Here is a 22,035-nt window from a genome sequence, read left to right as displayed (position 1 = left end):
TTAACATTAACCATTTAGTTAACAGAAGACTTCTTAACAACGATGATCAAGTCCTTACCGCAGCATCCTCATCTCTGCCATTAATCATATTTGGTTGTTGTTACTAAAAAAAAAATACCTATCAGAATCTACAGTAACTACTTCTATTTTCTCTTGGTTTCAAAGGCATTTCTAAGACACAAAACTTATAAACCCTGAACAAACATCCTTTTCATTTTTAGGTTTTCTCACTCAACCAATTTTCTGAAAAACTGAATCACGTGTGGCAACTAGCATGTGGACATTACAGAAACCTTTATATATAAATGGCATAGTGCTAAGATAAAAAGGGAGGGTGAAAGAATGTCTTCAATGGTAGTTTTCTGCTTATTAATTTGCGGTGATTTATAATTCTTCCATATACATTGATCCCTTGATTTCTAATGATCAATTTAATACATGTTTATTAGATGTCTATCATATGTTGGACTCCAATTTGGGAATGTAGAGAAAAGGAAAAATATTTCTGAAGGTCCAATAACTGAGTTTAAGAAATAACCAATGGCCTTGTTGATATGGAAAGACTGCATCTTTATCATGAGCGTATGCTTAATTATGACTGGAACCAGAGCCAGAGCAACAAAGTGTTAAGTGCCATGTAGGGTTTGCCTGCCAAGCTGGAATTAAACCCCGAGGCTTTTGTGCACTATACAAGAATCCTACCATTGAGCCATATTCCTGACTCTTAAATTGAAGTATTTTGTTTGTTTGTTTATTTGCTTTTCACCGGTAAGTATAAACTATGTATTGGTATCAGTTAGGAATTCTGTATACTGTTTCTATACAAGGGAGGATAGGTGGAAATTTGAGATGAGTAAAGATCATCTACTTATGCAGATATAATCTCTCAGGTAATAAAACCTGTCCCAAAAGAGACCATCAAAACAGTGATGTTCTCTGACAACCTGTCTATGGATGGTGCCTCTGCTCCCACGTGTTAATCTTCCCTAGTTGACAGGATTCCCCTGGAGGAGTGCATAACAATTGAATTTTTTTTTGGAGGATCTATCTTAAGCAGATAAGGGAACTCCAGACATTTGCTACTCCTCAAGTGCTCTCAGATGGAAGTAATCAACATGTAAAAGTGGCATATTCCATGGTGATAGTTCCCTAGCTCCTTGAAGTACAAGACAGGCCCTCAGTGAGTCCTTGGAGCAGAAAGCATTATCCAGCCTCTTGAAAAAGTAAAGAAACAATCCCAGAATGATTAAGAGATTTGAGGAGATCACTGACAGGTAAATTGCTGGCAGGGTTGAAACAAGTTCTTGCTGTGTACAAATATGACTTCCTGTTAATGACCAATACTGGCAGTGGGTCATTGAGTAACAAATATACATTTATATTTTTCTCATCCATAATAAACTCAAAACGAACATAGCCTGGGTTGCAAAAATGCTCCCTTACTAGAAGCCAAAATTTCATGCACATTTCTGTCCCTGACATAAAATGATTTTTATGCCACAGTCAATGAAAACAAAATCCCATCTCTAAATTTACAAGCTTTCTGCCTGTGCCATGTTTGAACAATTGGAGGATGGGAAGAAACTGAGCAGAGGGAGAGGCTACATCCCTGAGCTCAGTTTGTTAATCCTACATTTTTCTCTGGTACTCATTACCTATTCAGTAAATCACCAAACCTATCAGTCTACTGTAGAAACAAAAGATGTGTTTACTTCTCTTTCTTTAATCTCTCTGTTTTTAATTGCCATATTGACAAAAGAGAAACAGTTGTTTACTTTCCAAATTCTCTGGAGCACTAGCCAAATTAATCGTTCTAAGCAGATCCAGAAACTAGCAGCATGCCAAGCAGCAAGAGACTCCCTTAAGAGGCAGCAATGTTGACACACAGACAGGTTAACCTTGGCCAGGAAAGCCTGAGGCCTTTGCTTCTTATTTCAGAAACAACCCTGTGCTACAGGAGAGTATTTGCACTGAGGAATGGGCTAGACAACTGTATAGGCCGTCAATCAAGAATGGAAAGCCAGGTAAGCATCTCTGATCACCTCCTCTAAGGACATTCCCTCCTGTTTCATGGTAATATCATCTCAATTGTGTTCTCAGTTGCAATTTCTCTTTCCTAAGTGATGAATCATGACCCGTCTGAACTGATCTTGATATTGTATTTATTTAGCATGATACTTTCATTCTTGGCTTCCCTTGCAGCTACAGGTAGCTATTTGGCCCAATTTCGGAAAAGATTATGAAAAAAATGTCAGCATAATGCTGGCTAAATCTATTCTTTCTTGATTTTTCTTTGGGGCATTTGTTATTATATGATGCCTATAATCAGAGGTGAAAAGACAGGCGTTCCAGAAGAGAGACCCAAGTGTCATGTGGATATGACAGAGTAAGGAGGGTATGGAAGAGCTCAGGAAAAAGAAAGTGTTCTGTGTTGAAGACCCAGAGTCAAGGGACACCTTGGAAAGTTAAAAAAAAAAAAACATATCTATAGAACCAGTTAGTAAAATCAAAGTATCAAAACATGAAATAGAAAGTAGTAAAAAATAAATTGGAGATGGAAAGAAAACACAAGTAGAAATAAATTGGCCAGACAATAATCAGACCATGAGAGATATTGTAAGCCACACTAGAGTTTTTGTATTTTATACTCAAAAGAAATGAGAATTACTGAAAGCTTTTATCAAATGACAGGATTAAATTAATAGTTTCACATAGAAGTGATTTTCACTTAATAGAGAGAGACATAGGAAACTTTTAGTTCTAATACCTTAAGTGAGAGATTGTAGAATGTCTAGAACAAGACTGAGAGAGAAGACTCAAAAATATGAGTCTGTGAGTGAATCAATCCAATGAAGAAATGGTAAAATCTAGTCTTTGGTTCAGGTTCTGGTTTTAGGAGAGGTATAGATACCATTGATTCCCATTATAGAAAGATGGTAAGCAGGAAAATGTGTCCAGAAAATTTTACAGCACTGAGAACCATCCCAGGTAAGAGGTAAGCCTGAAACTTGGAAAGAATAAACATTGGAGCCAGAAGTTTAATTTATGACTGGGGGTTATGGAGAACTTTAGGGTATCTGGGACTGGGTTGTGGAGGAACTCTGATAATCATTCAAGAGAACAGATCTGAAACTTAGTAGATATAAAACTCACTAACCGAACATTGCTGCAAGGCAGGTTTGGTGTACTCCCATTAGATTTCTCTGTAGAATTTTCACAATAGAATTCTAGATTGCACTTGCTATGGCTAAATGATTTGGACTTCATATTCTAACAGGACCATGATGCTTGATGGTTGTATCTGCAGATGCTCCAAGCATGACTGTTATATGATAAGATCAAAGTACAGATACTACCAAATTCCAAATTAGTGAACCAGTGACTTTTATTTTTGGTTACTTACAGGAGTATGAATGAGGAATTACTCAGCAAAGGCCACCATGGCATAGGTGACAACTCATAAAATCTGGGAACCTGGAATACACTGCACAGCTTGCAAGTAGCTCAAGAGGTTACAATGTGCCTTTTTGTAGTGACTCTGGTCTAAACCTCTTACAGGCAGCTCACCCATTTTTGCTTCTTTAAGGCCTCTTGTCTTGTCTACTTTGTAAAATGACTTGTCTAAAAGTGTCTCTCAGCAACTTTATTGCTTAGTATAAAGGAGAGAGGAGTGGTAAATCTGATCAGTTTCAGGAACTTCCTGGAGGTATTTTGAGTTGTTTACTCCCTGTCTAAAGAGTTTTCCTTAGAGGACAGAATGTCTCAACATCACAGGAAAATGTTATACTGAATTATAGAAAATAAAAAAAGAAAGAAAAAATCAATCAGGGTAAACACAAGGAAGGAAAAAGAAATTTAGAAGACAGAGAAGCCTATACAAAAATCAAAAATCCAAGCTTATCATTTTAAGTATAAAAGGAGGAGTGCAGAGTTAAGAGGGAGATGGTAGGGCATCTAACAGAATAATAATAAAATATGTAGCATGTCACTGAGCAATGTTTAAGAAACACACTATTTTCCTTCCCTGTGGTTGATGAATTAAAAAATTCTGAGAAACTTTGCAGAACTGTGACAGAAAGAAGCTGTGCAGCACTACCCATTGATTTCGAAGATAGAGTAAGTCAAGTAAGTACCTGTGGTTATTAAGATCCATATAACTCAAAGCCGAGGCATAAACAGCAACATTATAAAAGTTCCCTTTGTGTAATTAAATCAGATGACCCTGGTCTCCATAGTCTTTACTACAGGAAGAAAAAAAAAAAAGAAAAAAACACAGAAAGAAAAGAAGGAGGAAGAGAAGGGGAAAGTGGGAAGACAAAAGGAAAAGAGATAGTTATACTAGATTGTTATGTATTCTGGAAGTTGTGCAATTGCTTTTTTCGAGTGCAATGATACGACTGAATCTTTGAAAAACATATCTTGCCAATTGCTCTTTCTGTTTTACTATGGCCAAGTCAATTTTTTTCTGACCTCAATTCTGAACTCCTGAATGTTTTGCCATGATAGATACCTCTATGGAAAACAGATTTCTATGTCTTCTATTTTGTGATCAACTTGAAGTAATTTTATCATGAACACTGCTACACCTGTCTTATAAAAAAATCTACCAAACACATTTTTGAAAGTGCTATTCCACTAGAAAGTTCCATAATTGTTCTGAAAAACATCAGTAGGTTACCATAACTTGACATTATATCATGCCTTCAACATAACAGGGTCATCTAGATCAGAATGACATTACGACAGCAATTGTACTGGCCTCTCCCTTGTTACAGTCATTATCTTTGGTCATTCTATTTAAATGCATCATTTAGCTTGACAGCAAATTGTATGATAGAATAAAAGGGACCTTGGGGGTGAAAAACACCCCTAAGTCAAACTGATTTAACATCACATAACTTCAAGGTGAACTTTGAACACTCAGTTGCTACCTTGCCATATCTCCTTTATCTACAGGAAGCTGGCACCACTGAATTGGGCCATTTAACCTTGAGGATAGAGAAGGAAAAAAATCTAGTTTAAATGCCTGTGTATATACAAAAAACTCGACAATTATTTCTAAACAACCCTCCAAAAATACATATCATTTTAAAACTATATTTGAAACATTGAAAAACAGGTAGAAGGAATGGTTACAAGTCTGGATTTGCTTTTAGAAGCATAGACTTATGTTACATAAGTTTCTTTGTTTCTGATCACAAACTACATAATTGCTAGGAAAAACATAATTAATATACATATTAGTTTCTTCATCATTAGTTCTAAAATTGAGATGATAGTGTTACTATTTACAGAGATATTATAGTCATTAAGTAAAAACAATAGATCCCTCTAACATTGAAATAAGCATGATAAGTTTTCTACATGATATGGATGAAATGTAATGAGAAAATTAAATGAGAACCCAGGCAGGACTAGTTTTTCTCGTGCTGACTCCATTTTGCCCATCCTACCTGCTTTTGATTGTTGTTTCTGGGTGCTCTTTGGTGAAAATAACCTCCACCCACACTCCCACTGCCATGAGCTGGGCTGCTTCACCATGCCCCAGCCCCCAACATGGTGGACTGAAACCCTTTTAAAATGTCAGTCATATCCTTCATCCTGCCGTGCTCTGTTAGACATTTGGTCATAATAAAATTAAAATATCTGCACTATTTCACAGTTTTCCTAGAGGTCTCATCGGGTTTGGGTTGTCATATCTTGACGTGTTAGATACTTGTTATAAATTTCACACATGGGATGAAAGTAAATGGTCACTGCATACACCATCTCCCACAGGAGCAAGCTCTTATCTGAAACCATCTCACTGAACCACTTAGGAATATGTGGCACAAATGGTGTCACTTGCCATGTTTTGCAAACTCTTATTTGTTTAATTTTATGGATTCACTAATGTAACCATTCATTAATTTAGTCTTGATTAAAAGAAAACTTAAAGGTTTAATTCTTGTCTCTGCTCTTTGTTGTTCATGGTCAAGGACATCAAGGACTTTGACATTCTAGCCTGATGCTTTTTTTTCCCCATTATTCTATGTCTTTTTATTGGGGAGTTGAGTCCATTGTTGTTAAGAGATAATAGGGAATAGTGATTTTTGCTTTCTGTTATTTTTTATGTTATTTTTACATCTGTGTGGGTATCTTCTTTTGGATTTGTTGGAAGAAGATTACTTTCTTGCTTTTTCTAGGGTGTCGTTTCCCTCCTTGTGTTGGCATTTTCCATCAATTATCCTTTGTAGGACTAGATTTATGGACAGATATTGTGCAAATTTGGTTTAATCATGGAATCTCTTGGTTTCTCCATCTATGATGATTGAGAGTTTTGCTGGGTATAGTAGCCTGGGCTGGCATTTGTGTTCTCTTAGGGTCTGTATGAGGTCTGCCCAGGATCTTCTAGCTTTCTTCTTCTCTGAAGTCTTTTGTGATTTTGATAGGTCTGCCTTTATAAGTTACTTGCCTTCCCCCACCCCCCATACTGCTTTTTGTACAGAGTCATAACAGGGTGTCATACCACTTGGTAGGAACTTGACATTGATCAAGGTGAACTTCTTCTCCCAGCCTTTGTTGAGCAGGGATTCCTGTGCTATTCAGGATCCTGCTCCACCTAGGGTGGAGTGCCCAAAGTGAAGGTGAAGTTCATTGTTCCTCTTGGTCTATGAATTCCTGAATTAAGCAGGTGACCCACCCAGCTGCCTGAGTAGTGGAGCCAAGAACTGCCAAACAACATCCTGGGAAATCAGCCCAGAGTCCTGGGGGAGGGGTTTTCCCAAGCTATATATTGACTAACATTTATTAAAATTTCAGCCTCAACCAGTAGTTGTCGCCCTGGCCTTCTTTCTTTTCACCGCTTCCCCATCAATCACTCGGTTTCTCTTCCAGGAACCAGTTTGCAGTAGCTGTAGGCAGCAACAGAATGCAACAGCTTTTAATATTCTTTCTTTGGTTAGTGAATTTGTTGTTTTGATTATTATGTGCCAGGAGGATTTTCTGTACTGGTCCAGTCTGTTTGGAGTTCTGAAGGCTTCTTGTATGTTCATGGGCATCTCTTTCTCTAGGTTAGGGAAGTTTTCTTCTACAATTTTGTTGAAGAAATTTACTGGGCCCTTAAGATGTAAATCCTTGCTCTCTTCTATACCTATAATCCTTAGGTTTGGTCTTCTCATTGTGTCCTGGAGTTCCTGGATGTTTTGAGTTACCAGCTTTACGCATTTTGCATTTTCTTTGACTGTTCAGTCAATGTTTTCTATGGTATCTTGAGTATCTGAGGTTCTTTCTTCTATCCCTTGTATTCTGTTGCATCTATGACTTCTGAATTCTTTCCAAGGTTTTCTATCTCCAGAGATGTCTCACTTTGTGATTTCTTTATTGTTTCTACTTCCACTTTTAGATCCTGGATGGATTTGTTCAGTACCTTCACTTGATAGTTTGTGCTTTCCTGTAATTCTTTAAGGGATTTTTGTTTACTCTTTAAGGGCTTCTGCCTGTTGACCCATGATCTTCTATATTTCTTTAAGGGATTTTTGTGTTTCCTCTTTAAGGGCTTTTACCTGTTGACCAATGTTCTCTTGTATTTCTTTAAGGGAGTTATTTGAGTCTTTCTTGAAGCCCTCTATCAGCATCATGAGATATAATTTTAAATCCAACTCTTGCCTTTCTGGTGTGTAGGGGTATCCAGGACTTGCTGTGGTGGGAGAACTGGCTTCTGATGTTTCCATGTGGCCTTGGTTTCTGTAGGTAGGGTTCTTGTGCTTGCCTTTCACCATCTGATGCTAGTTGGTATTCTTGTCTCTGGCTGGAGCTTGTTCCTCCTGTGGGCCTGTAAGCCTGTGTCCTTACTACTCTGAGCTCAAAAGTGAAAGCACTGCTGGGAGATCTCTCTCTCCTGGCTGGCGGGATATGCACAGAAGACTATGGAGTTTCCCGGCTCCCTGGTGCATGGGCAGGAAGACTTCTGTCCCAGCTGCTCCACTGGTCTTAGACCCTGTGTGCTCCTAGCTGGATCCCCTCCAGAGAGAAGGTTTAGATCTCACTTCTGTGCTCAAAAGTGAAAGCCTTCTGGGAGATCACTCCTTCAAGGCTGGCTATGCACCGAAGGCTGTGGAGTCTCCTGGCTCCCTAGTACAAATGGCGACAGGAAGACTTCTGTCCCAGCTTCTCCACTGATCACAGAAGGCTGTGGAGACTCCTGGCTCCCTGTTGGAAATGGAGGCCGGCCAGGCAGGAAGACTTCTGTCCCAGCTGCTCCACTGATCTTAGGCCCTGTGTATTCCTAGCTAGATCCCCTCCAGAGAGAAGGCAGAGATCTCACCTCTGTGCTCCAAAGTGAAAGCCTGCTGGAATATCACTCCCTCCTCTACACTGATGCTTTTGCAAAGAGACCAACATTCCAAGCTTTCCAGGCATAGCTTTCTCTGACTAGATAGTCCCTTGAAGCTCATGGAATGTTCATTTTCCTTTATGAGGTCACTACTCACCATCCAGGGAGTGGATTTTCATTCTAAAAATTGATGAATTTAAGCTTTGGACTTTAGTAGAACATGCTTGTTTGTAGTTCATCAACTGACCCCTCCCTTGAGATCAGTTTCTGGGACCCACTTCTTGTAGTCCCGGATGACACACTAATATTAAGGACGGACAACACAGTTGTTTTTCTTTACAATTTGAGGCATCATGTGACAGGAAGTAAAGGTGGAGGCAGTAGCACTTTGTTGAGACCCATTAAGAGAAAGCTATTGCCTCCTGGTAAAGCATGGCTACTTTCACAAAATTGTTTTATCTTTTCTTTAATTCTTTTTAGTATAGTTACAGTAGTTTTGGTCAAAGGAATGGGATCTGGTATAAGTCTCTGTTGTTGGGTGGAGACATGACATTCTGAACTACCTAAAGCTCATAAAATGCCATTTAGCAGAGGCTGCGTTATAAAGAACCAAGACATTACCATTGTCCCTCCAGGATATACTGCCATCGCTCCCTTAAGAGATGATCTAAATGGACCCATTAGTCAACTGGATGAGAAAATATCCTTCAGGAATACTGTGGGTTCCAGAGTGTATGGGTCACCACAGTGTTCTTTATGCTGGTGCTACTAGCCCTCTGCCCTGGGCTCGGTGTCTTACCTGAGTTCATCCACAGTTATCATTGGAACCTGGAAAAGGTAGAGACATGAGCTTGATAAGTTGGTAAGACTTCTATCACCATGGTCACCTGAGTGTTCTTCATAAAGTAACATTGGGAATTATGGTGGTGGTCTTGAGTTTGATTTCCTTAACTTTAACAATGGAATAATTGATTCCCTTTCTATCCCTGCCTCCTGTCTGTTGATGCAGCCACTAATGACAAAATGTTGGCTTTCGGACTCAGCAAAGAAAGTAGATCTGTTTAGGTAGTTGAAAGTTCAAGGTTGTCTTTCTGTCCTACTCTTATTCTCTCCTGAAAAGTTTAACGCCACCTCAGGATCCACATAACTATTGGTGAGCAGGGTCCCCTTTATTACTGCAGACTGCTTGCAGACTAGTTTTCTTTCAGGCAAGCAAAACAGAAAGGGAATATACATGTCCTACTCAAAATACTTTACCCACAAAAGATTCTGCCCAAAGAATATTCTGTCTACCACAAATATTGGGGATTAGAGTTTTCTATAATTCACTAGGAGTATTCTTTTCCATGTTCAAAGAATTTAGTTAAAGCTGTTCATCTATAGCTAGTACACTAGATTTTAATTTCTTGTGAACTTTCCCCTTTACAGAAAAAAAAAAAGAGTTCAGTAACTAAGAATTAAAGTAGATTAAAATAGTTACATTTATGTGCTTTGAATGTCTGTTTTGTTTGTGGGAAATATCTTCTGAAAGGCCACATTGATCTTTCTCTTATTTTCCATGCCTAAAATATATTCAATTCTAGGGTTGCGGAATTTGAAAATTCTTTGATTCTAATTAATCAGAACATTTTCTTTCATTTAGGACTGGAAACCCATAAAAAGTTATTAGCTGTTAGCAGCTTTAATGCCAGTTTATTAGAGGCCCTGACTCGGTGCCTGCTGATGGCTATTGTGCAGGCTGAAAGGTTAACAAGCACAGGCTGCTACCAACCGCCTTGCCAGGTGTTTCCCCTGCAGTTAATGGACTTGAGCCAACAGAAATTATTACTCTAGAACAAGCGGCAGACACTCTTAATCTTCAGACAGAAACATCAGTGGGGGAAAACAGAGCAGGGATTTATTTTGTTGTGTTTTTTTACCATTGTCAAAGGTGGGAACAATTAAAACAAACTATAGCTAATCTTCTATTTGGAAATGAAGGGCTGACAGCTACGAAAAGAAAAAGGGAGAGAAACCTTTTTAAAGAATATGCACGAATAATATGTCCCATTGAAATAATAACAGTCCCTGCAGTGAAACAATGTCTTGTAAAACCTCTTACAGGTCTTTAGAAGCAAGTGGTTAAAGGGTACACAGCATTAACATGTCTAAGTTCTTTTAATTGCTGGGTTTATGCATCTGAACAGTAGTAACAAAATAATCAGACTCAACCAGATGGAATTGGAGCCAGTCACCAGGGGTGCTACAAAGGGCATGCTATTCAGAAGGAGTGAAGGTGTGCTCCTCAAATGCAAAATGGAACAGATGGCAGAACAGACAGGTAATGTTGACTTTATCTACAAGAGATTGGGGTTTACTGATTTCACACACACACACACACACACACACACACACACACACACACACACATTTATTCAAGGTACTTCAGAGCATCTGTAAAACTCGACAAAAGACAGAAGTCATTGAAAAAAAGTCAGAATGCAGCAGGTGTTGTCAGAACTCTCATGATGTCAGAGGAAAAGGAAGGAATTCTTTACCTCTTACAACCTTTAAGAAGCACATAGAATTTTAGGTACCTGCCTTTGGAATTCAATATTCAGCCAACGAAAATAGAAAGAGACGATGTTCTTTGGTTGTATAATTAAATAAATGGGAAGAAAAATTGGAGAAATGGGTTTTGGGCAGCCAGAACAGAAGAAAAAATTGTTCATGCCCACAGAAACATTAAGGTGTTCCCCCAGTGCCAATATCTTCATGTCCAAATGTCATTTTCCCTGTGAGGGAAATAGTGTTTCTGGAAGAAATGGCCTCTGCAGGAGGAAAATCACTGGTGTGTTTAGAGGTTCTTATTCTGTCAGAGAGCAAACGGCACTCAAGGATTAGTGGGAACAGCGACAAAAGCACAGGGACTAAACAGAAGGATCCCACTGACAAAATGGGGGACAATTGTTCACAGTTAAGAAAAGGAACAGCAAAGTAGAACACACTGCATTGATGGAGACATTATTAAACACATAGAAGGTAGAAGGGAAAGTTCTTCTTAACAATGAATAGCAGCTCTGCGCCCCCCCCCCCTTAAAGGAGCAAACGGTTCCCCACACTGTGCTAGATTCACCCAGCACATTATTTCCAGATTTACAAAGGAAACCAGTGGTGTTTTCAGCACAGGAGCTGAATCTGATCAGAGGAATCTAAGAAAGCTCTGTCAACAGTGGAACAAATCAAGATTATGTTCCTCTAGACAGGATGTGACCCAAAGGCACAATACCAAGGCTGTATAATACTCCTGAAAAAAAATGCTTAACACAAAACTAGGAGCAAAGGGAAAACAACTACAAATTATAGTACATTTTGCCTTATATTATGAACACTGTTAAGCAAATATAGGGTTATAAAGCGCATGAAACTAAGACTTCACTACTAAATAAAAATTGTGATCGATGTTAGGTGCTAAAAATACTCTTTAATTGCATCTTGAAAACCTCTGAAAATATGTTGCCTTTTCTTACAGCCTGAATATTTGAGGTTAAGTGTATTGGACTATTTGGAAAAAAATGTTCGTTCCATAAATATTGAATATGAGTCAATGAGATAACTTAACAGGTAACGTTTTTTACTTTATAGCCCTAGCCACTGGAGTTCAGTGCCTGAAACCCCCTTAAAGACAAGAAGAAAGAACTTATTCTACTAAGTTGTACTCTGGCTTCCACACATGTACCATGGGACACATACATGCATGCACCCTCCACTAATCGTAATAATGATAATATAAAACAAATATTGGATGAAAACTCTTATATTGCCGTAAGACAGAAAAAAGAAGATTTGTAGTATAATGTCAGTGCCACATTAAAAATAGTGAAAGGAAATACAGGACAAATGGGGAAATGGGGCAAAAAACAGCAGACTCAAATAGGAATGATGGAAAGCAGTAAAATTAGGAGGGTGATAGGGGAATACCCTTCCCAGGAACATTTGTATGTCAAGGAGTCATACAAACATCATAGTCGGCACTGATGGAAAGGACGTAGTACTGACCACGAACACCCTAAGGGGGGAGTTTGTATTATTTAATACAATCTGCAGATGGTATGTCTGACAGAACTGGATTATGTTAGCCAGTCACCTAGAACAGATCAACTCATGAAGAGAAAAGGCTCACTTTGGTTCATCATTTTGAAGCCTCTCATCTGGGATTAGGGAAAGAGAGCACATTTGTTGTAGGTCTGTGACCAGGGGCCAGTGCATCATAGAAGGACCAGGTAGCAGAACCAATCCATTCACCTCATGGTCAAAACCTTGTGTGTGTGTATGCATGTGCACTTGTGTGCCTGTGTGTATATCCCCATGTATGGAAGTCAGAGGGCAACTTAGTGTAATAAATTCTTTCTTCCTTTTTAAGGGGGTTACAGGGATTGAACTCCCGGCCCATGAACCTCTGTGACAGAATTCCCCAATGATCTAAACATTCCATTCCACTCTTCTCTATCTCTTCCCTTGTCTTGCTTCTTCTGTAGCACCAAGTTATCACCTCTATTTATTAGAATTCCAGATACTCTATTAACTGTGGGGCAAGTGTGATATTATGACCACTTTTCATGAAGAACTTCTCTCAAATGTTCTTTGAGAATCCTAAAACTGAAGCTTTAAATTCCATAACTGTTGGTCATTCTATTTCTTTATCAATATAGTATTGTATGTTGAGGCTCTGGACTACTTTCTGTGTATGAGCCATGAAAATTTACTTTTGGTTAACTTGTTTATATTTTTGAAATGGCCTCGTGTAGCACAGATGGGCTTCCAACTGGCTAGGTACTAAGTTCTGAGATTTCAAGCATACCAGTTTTTGCTACACCCCCTTTAGGCAACACTGTGGATCAGACTCAATGTCCTGCACATGCTCAGTGAGCACTCTACAAACTAAACTTCGTTGATAGCCCCACTGGGATATTCTCAACAAGTAATTTACCTGCCTGGGGAAGTTTTTGCATCTGTGAAATAAAAATAATAGAAGTAACTATTCTATACTTTTCTGAAATGAAATAAAATTAATTTAGTATTGAGTGTCAAGTACTAAAAGATAACTCAGTACTATGACCTGGGTCTTGCATTTTGATGACAGTCCATAATTCTCAGAATCTCTCTCTCTCTCTCTCTCTCTCTCTCTCTCTGTGTGTGTGTGTGTGTGTGTGTGTGTGTGTGTGTGTCTCTCTCTCTCTCTCTCTGTGTGTGTCTCTCTCTCTCTCTCTCTCTCTCTCTCTGTGTGTGTGTGTGTGTGTGTGTGTGTGTCTCTCTCTCTCTCTCTCTCTCTCTGTCTCTGTCTCTGTCTCTCTCTCTCACACACATCATGTGACTGGTCACTTTGACGACCTCCCTTGTCATAGTTTCCCACCAACCACTCTGACTAAAGTACAAATAATTGAGTCTCTCTCGTCTTAAAAACTGAACCTCTGAACTGTGGCTTAAGTAATGCTTTTATGAAGTTACCTGTCTTGGATAGTTAATTATGGTAATAACACAAAATTATTACACTCAATAAATGTTAGTTATTGCTATTGCTTGTAATTATTATCATTAGAATAAAGAAAACGTGCCTTTATTGAAAATGTTGCTTTTAGAAGCCTATAGCAAAGTTTTAAATACTTAAATTATTCTGGAAATCACAAGTGTTCATTATGTATTTGTCTGTCTGTCTTATAGCAAAAAATAAATTTCTACATTACAATCTGTAATACAAAGGCTTGTTTTCATAGCTTCAAGCTACAGAAAGGAATATTTATTAACTTGAAGGTAACCAAAGAGATTCAGAAATGCATAATTACTCCTCTCTTTGAGATTAATGTTGCATGAAGTTAGTCTTCCTGCTCATTAGAAAGAAGAGGCTCACCTGTGAGCACAAAACAAAGCCAATCAGTAAACCAGCCAACCAGCCAGGCTGATGAAAGGTGTGAGGTTTTGTTGTTGGTTTTTGTTTTTCAATCTTACATTGATACTATAAATTACTTAGAGGCTTGACTAAAGCAATTACTAATGCAGTAAATATAACTTAGGAATCCTGGAAAAACAGTAATAACTCATCATGAAATTTCAGACAGAGGAAGGACCACTCCAAAGTAACTTGCCAACTACTAGTCATCCATAGCCCTCCCCCGAGAATATCAAACACAAACTTAATCTTTTGTACATCCACAGCCCTCTTTCAATCTGTTCAATTTCTGTACAAATCAGACGTGTCCATATGTATTTAGGTGTATTGGTCACTTTGTGCACTATTACAAGAGAATCCCAGAAGGAAAGCCTTTTAGGGAGGAGAGATTTATGTGGATTTCCAACATAGAGAATACAGTCCATCATAGGGAGGAAGACATGGTGAGCCACTGTGGCTCCATCTGTGGTCACGGGGGCTTGCAAGATGACATATTAACAGCATGATGGATCAGGAATCAGAGAGCACAAGGCCAGAAGTGAGGCTGGACTGTAACATCAAAGGTTCACAGTGACCACCTCAGCCAGTCAGGCCCCATCTATATAAGGTTTCACAATCTCCCCAAATATCCCCATTGTCTGGGGAGCAAGCAATCAAATGCTTAAGCCTGTGCGGGATGTTTCATATTAAAACAATAACAGTATGTTTCTAGTTATATACGCATAAATAGGCATGGTTTACAGCAGTTCTAGAGCTGAAAAGGAAATAACAAACAGGCAACTTTTAATTATTATGACCAAAAGAACAAAGCATTGAACTGTATAATAAATAAATATTAGGTTTTTTTTTTTAAATTTCCTAGAATTTGGTTCATACTCTTATGTTGGATAAAAGTGGCTAATCCAAGGATGTCAGGACATTTAAAATGAAGCTTGTTCTCTAGGCTTTAGAATGACACTTAGATATTCCTTAAATTCTCAGAGCCTGGAGTTGTATATATATATATATATATATATATATATATATATATATATATATATATATATATATATATAAAATGATAGTGAGTTAAAGAATATTATGATCATGATTTCTGACCCACAGAGTCCAGACCCCACAGGACTTTGTTAAACAATGATAACCCTTCACAAAGTCATTTTAGTGACTTGTTGAGCTTCATTGGCCATAAATCCAGGAACCGTTAGAGGAATTTCTTAAAAATTTGAAGTAGTAAGTAGCTAGAATGCTGCTTCTTCTTCTTCTTCTTCTTCTTCTTCTTCTTCTTCTTCTTCTTCTTCTTCTTCTTTTCTTCTTCTTCCTCTCTCTCTCTCTCTCTCTCTCTCTCTCTCTCTCTCTCTCCCTCCCTATCAGGCCAAGGACATTTTACCATTTCCATGTTTTTGGTTAGAAGCTTAGGCAATCTAATTGATTAAATTATTTTTTACAACCTTGATCCAAGATATTAAACTCTTTCACCTCCATTGGGTAAATAATACCATTCATGTCTAATCAGCGTTTTTTCATCCTTCTTGATCTACTAATCACAAAGTCCACTCCTATACATGCACCTGATTTTTGCTAATACAGACTGAGGTAATCCTGAAACCACAGGAGTCTTATTAAAAATCCATCCAGAGAAGAAAACCGATGTATTCATGTGCTACACATTCCTAGCCCTCTTTTGTTATGAGCATCTTATCATAGAGTCATAGAGGCAAACAGATTTGGCACTTCTTTTTCAGACAGCACACTAGGAATAATCTAAAGTTTCATTTGTGAAGAGTAGGTAGGATTTGAAGATAACCTGAAGTAGGATTAGAAGATAAGGCTCTGCATTCCCATGAGATTATTTGTGACTTGGCACTGCTACACTGCCTGCTCTACTGCTATTCAAATCCTAGCCTTGGATTTCAGCCATATCTTCTCTGTGACTACAGGAAATGATAAGTTCCCCTTAAAAAGTTTCTTCATGAGCCTAGCTTAGTGGTGGTGGTACACAGCTTTAACCCCAGTGTTTATAAGGCAGAGGCAGGTGAATCTCTGAATGTATGGCTACCGTGATCTACAGGGCAAGTTCCAAGACTGCCGGGACCACCCAGAGAAATCCTGTCTCAAAAAAACCCAAATTTCTTATTTTCGGAATGTTGGATTTCCATAACTTTGTATTTGTCCCTTTTATTGAATGAATATGACATCCAGAGTTATCAGGAAAGGCCAGATGATGTGCAATCATTACAATTATTACTGTTCTTCAGTTGATGTTTCAGCCTCTGTGAGCCCCAAGGGTCCAGGTTAGCTGACTCTGTTGGTCTTCCTGTGCTGTTCCTATCCTGTTTGGGGCCTGAAATCCTTCCTCCTCTTCTTCCATAAGAGCCCTGAAGCAATATCCAGTGTTTGGCTGTGGGTGTCTGTATCTGTCTGAGTCAGCTGCAGGGTGGAGCCTCTCAGAGGACAATTTGCTCCTGTCTGCAAGCATAACAGAGTATCATTAATAGTGACAAGGATTGGTGCTTGCCCATAAGATGGATCTTAAATTGGGATAGTTATTGGTTGGCCATTCCCTCAGTCTGCTACATCCCCATGTGCTTGCATTTCTTATTGATAGATTTGGAGTTGAAAGTTTTGTGGGTGGGTTAGAGTCTTTTATCACTCCATGGCGGGTTCCAGCCTGGCTGCAGGAGGGGACTGCATCAGGTTCCATATCCCCATTGGAGTGAGTCATAGCTAAGGTTACCCTCGTTGATTCTTAAGCACCTCCCATGTCCCAGGTCTCTGTGTCATCCTGGAAATGCACTATCCCAGCTCCTTACCTCTATCAGTTGCACATTTCCATTCATTTTCATGGCCTACCAAAGAAAATAAACGAGCTAAACCTAGGCCTTCCTTCATGTATGTAGCAGAGATGCAGCTTGGTCTTCTTATGGGTTCTGAACAACTGGAATGGGGCCATCTCAAAAGCTGTTGCCCGTATGTGGAATATGTTCTTGTTGCTGGGCTGCCTTATCTGGCCTCAATGTTAGAGGAAGTGCCTTGCTTCTCAGAGACTTGAAGTGCCAGGGTGAGGGGATACCCAGGGAGGTCCCTACCCACTCACAGGAGAAGGGGATGGGGCATGGAGGATTGTTGAGGAGGTAGCCAGGAGGAGGAGAGTGAGTAAAGTGGATAAGTAAAAAAAGAAATTAATTTTTTAAGAAGGAATTGTTACAGTTAACACAAGTCCAAGAGCATACCACACCACTTCTTCATCTCTTGCCCTCTAAGTAACCACACATAAGCCTAGGCCATACAAGAGCAATGTGAATAATCAGAATAACTCGCTAATTATATATCATTCATGTTCGCGTAGCCTAACAAACTCTATCCATGTGTTTGTGTTAATGTATCCAGTTCGTGAACTTGAGTTCTGATACATTCCTTCTACCATGTACTTTGTCAGCCAGGTTCCGTACAGAAAAATGATTTCACACATAATCTGGTGGATTCATGGAAAGTTTAATAGAGGACTACATCAGAAGGATTGGGTATGATACAAGTGATGACTTGTAATAGCTGCCGTCATAGTAACAGAAGGCATTTTCTCTTCTTGACCTATAGGGACAAGAAAAGAAAAATCATGCTCCAGGAGCATGGAGTTTAGGTCCTTGAAAGAAGGTGTGGCAAACTGTTCTATTTTTTTTTTCTGTTGCAGTGATAAAATACCCTAACAAAATGCAGCATTAGGAAGAAAGTACTCGTTTAGCATACAATTCCAATCTACCATCCATACTTAAAGTGGATCAAAGCAGAGATTTAAGACTGTTACAACAGATAAAGGCAGAGATAAATAAGTAAATATATAAGCAAATAATAAATAAACAAATATACCTATGCTGCCTCCATTTTTCTAGTTATATTTCTCTTAGTTTATATTGTCCAGGACTCCTGTTCTGCTCTCAGTGGGTTAGGTGTTCTTATATCACTTAACATACAAGGTCCCACAGACTTGCCAACAGGTCAACTTGAGCTAGATAATTTTTCAGTTGAGTTTCTTGCCTCATATGATTCTAGTCATGGCAGATGGATATATAAAAATAACCAGGACAGCAACCAGTCCCAGAGAGAGGATAAGTGTGTAAGCAACTTGGACTCTTTCTCCAATTATCTGAATATTAATAAAGGAAAGGAAAATTATCCTCTTGTAACCTGATCTTAGCAAAAGAGACATTTCACCTTGGGCCCTCAGTCAAAACTTAGGGTTCAAATTTCATTCTAAGTATTCTGTGAAGCCACTTAAAATGTTTGTGGGAGCTAGAGTGGTAGCTCAGATGCTTGCTACCAGACCTGATGACCAGAGTTCCACCCTCAGGTCTTAGATGCTGAAGAAGAACATCCACTCCCACATGTTGTGCTCTAGTATCTGCTAGGAATCTGTGATGTACTATGCATGCACACACACACACTCATACACACAAATTAAACAGTAAATAGCAAGCACATTTTATTATTGTTATTATTATATGTATGTTTGTGCGTGTGTGTGTGTGTGCATGCTCATAATGGCCAGAGATGTAGGATTCTCCTGGAGCCACATCTGAAGCTATAGACAATTGAGAGGCATCCAACATGGATGCAGGAAGAAAATTCCAGTCCTCTGCAAGAATAGTTTGTGCTTTAAACTACTCAGTCATCTCTCTAGCCATTTTTTTAAGAAAGAAAGAACATGGAATTAAACTGGTTATTTAAATATATTTCTCTGGGCATTCTGTAGAAAAATGATTTGGAAAGGGTCAAAAGAATATAAAAAGATGAATTTAAGGGCTATTCCTAATATTATGGCCAAGAGATGGCACTAAATTGTATTAAGAGGGTAGCAGCCCTGATGGATATAAAGGGTGTGGCTTGAGGCACATTAAGAAGTAGATTCAAGGTGATTTAGCAGCAGGTATAATATTGACAGTAGGGAAAATAAGATGTTATATATGAAACCTGGGTTTATAAACTTGCTAACAGACTACATTGTGTTATAATTTACTGAGATCTGTTCAGTATGAGAAGAGAATTAAATTTGAGAAAAGTCCCTGAAGAGAGAAGGAAAAAAAAGTAGTGTGTAGAAAGTCACATAGCTGCATGATTTTCTAGGAACAAAGCACATTTTATGATCGTCTATTTCAGCATTTTAGACTCTAACCACAAATAGAAAAGTCAGCTTTATGGCTAGATTCTGTCACTGGCAAATGGGGGCTTTCAGCAATGTCTGCTCACCTCTTCCAAATAGATGGTATTAGTAACCAAAGGCAATAAAGTATTTGTGACAACTGAATTGAATATTGATTTTGTTCTATTTTTCCCTTTAGTAACTTTTAAAGAAATATTCATAAGGAGTTAGGTTCCAGGCCTAATCAATTGAAAATAACAGCTGAATCAATTAATTGCTAACTAACCACTTTCCAATATTTCTTGCTTCTGCCTTTGTTTGGAATTAATTTATATAGCCTACATCAACCAAGATTTTATTAACTGTTTCTGACTTCATATACTTCCCCAAACTCTAAGAAACTGACATCTCTTCCTAAGATATCTGAATATTTTAATTCAGGTTTCCTAATAGGTGGCTAGTCATACGTTTATGGGAGAATATTGAAATTTTCCCTCTTCTGAATTATCATACACTGTGATATCAGACAATGATAATGCACTCGTAATTGTCTATCCCTTGCTACTTCTATACTGGTTCTTTCTATAGCCCTTAGTAGATAATTTTGTCTAACACTTTTCCAGCACCTCTATCAGTTGACATTAGAAACCATGGTACCAAAGGAAATAGATCCTCCTTTAAATTGTTGATAGGATGTGTATTAGTCCAGATTCTCTAGAGTCACAGAAAGTATGGGTAGTTTCTCTATAGTTAGGGAATTTGTCGATGACTTACAGTCTGTAGTCCAACTCCTCATCAATGACCAGCAGCAGCTGTGGATGGAAGTCTAAGGATCTAGCAGTTGTTCAGTCCCACGAGGCAAGCAGGCAAGGAAGAGTGAATGAGTCTTCCTTCTTCCAATGTCCTTATATACATCTCCAGCAGAGGGTGTGGCCCAGATTAAAGGCCTGTGGGATTAACGCCTTTAATCCCAGATGATCTTGAATTTAGAGATCTCCTTGTCTTAATCTTCTGGAATTCATAGCCACTATGCTTCAAGATCTCCATGACAAGATCCAGGTCAGAAATTTGTCTCTGAGCCTCCAGATTAGGATCATAGGTGAGCCTTCCAATTCTTGGTTGTAGTTCATTCCAGATGTACTCAAGTTGACAACCAGGAATAGCCACTACAATCCACCCCTTGTCAACTTGACACAAATAATAATATCTCATGCCAACATGAAACAATAACAAGGTCGTGAATAGGCCTAACATGATATAACTATTTTTATAATTGCAAAGGCATTTGTAAATTTACCAAGGGGCAATGTCCCTTGGGAACATTCTTTTAGCTTCTCAATAGCAATTGATGTTAAAGAAATTAGAAGAAAGACAAATGTATCCTTAACAAAATAAGACAGAAGCATTCATATTACTTATAATCTTCATTTCTGCAACTAGTTATGTGGCCTTAGCTGGTATTTATAACTACCTTCCTCTGCTACCCATTCTATATTTCCTTCACCTTCGGCAAGCACCTCAGCAGGTCTTGGCTCTTTTCCTGGACGATTGACCCATACCTTCATTCCTGATGGGTCATCCTTTGTCATCCTGCTTAGATTAGGCTGTTGTAGTTTCCCATTGACTTTAGTTACAAGACATGGTAGTACTAAGAGACGCCCTAGGGGATCTCCTGCACTCCAGACATAATCCTGCTTACCTCCATTGTGGAGAGGCAATCCAATTTCCCCATGGTAATCTAGATCTATCACCCCTCCTAACACTATTATTCCTTTCCTATCCTGTTGGTTTAAGGGCATTAGAAGCCCAAAATGGGGAAGCCCAAAAGGGAGAAGTCTGAGCTTCCAGTTCAATGCAATGTTTGTTATGGCTCCTGATAGGAACACTCCTTCCCCCTACCCCCACCCCCGAACCAAAACTTCTAGGCCAGCAGAACCTAAAGTTGTGGGGACAGGAAGTAAAAATTTTTCTGGAGGGTCAGTAGGAGTGATACCGAGTGGAACTATTCCCTTTTCCACCCCTTGATTCCTGGACTCAAAGATCCTGGCTATGGGAGAAACTGTACCATATACTGAACACTGATTCAAAGCATATACTGCCTTCTGAAGAACTCTCCCCCTGCCCTCCATGCTGTTGCCACCTAATTGGCACTGTAACTGTGTCTTCAAAAGGCCATTACATCTTTCTATCAGACCAGCTGTTTCAGGATGATGGGGAACATGGTAAGACCAGTGAATTCGCTGATTGTGGGCCCACTGCCACACTTCTCTGACTGTGAAATGAGTTCCTTGGTCAGAAGCAATACTGTGTGGAATACCATGATGAAAGATAAGGCATTCTGTGAGTCCATAGATGGTGGTTTTGGCAGAAGCATTACGTGCAGAAAATGTAAATTTGTAACCAGAATAAGTATCTACTCCAGTAAGAACAAAACATTGTCCTTTCCATGGGGGAAGTGGTCCAATGTAGTCAACCTGCCACCAGGTTGCTGGCTGGTCACCTCGAGGAATGGTGCCATGTCTGCGGCTCAGCGTTGATTTTTGCTGTTGGCAGATCTGTCATTCAACAGCAGCTGTAGCCAGGTCAGTCTTGGTGAGTGGAAGTCTGTGTTGCTGAGCCCAAGCATAACCTCCGTCTCAGCCACCATGGCCACTTTGTTCA

Source organism: Apodemus sylvaticus, chromosome 15 (genome assembly GCF_947179515.1).
Source record: "Apodemus sylvaticus chromosome 15, mApoSyl1.1, whole genome shotgun sequence".
NCBI lineage: Eukaryota > Metazoa > Chordata > Mammalia > Rodentia > Muridae > Apodemus > Apodemus sylvaticus.
Note: the sequence above shows the minus strand (reverse complement) of the source record.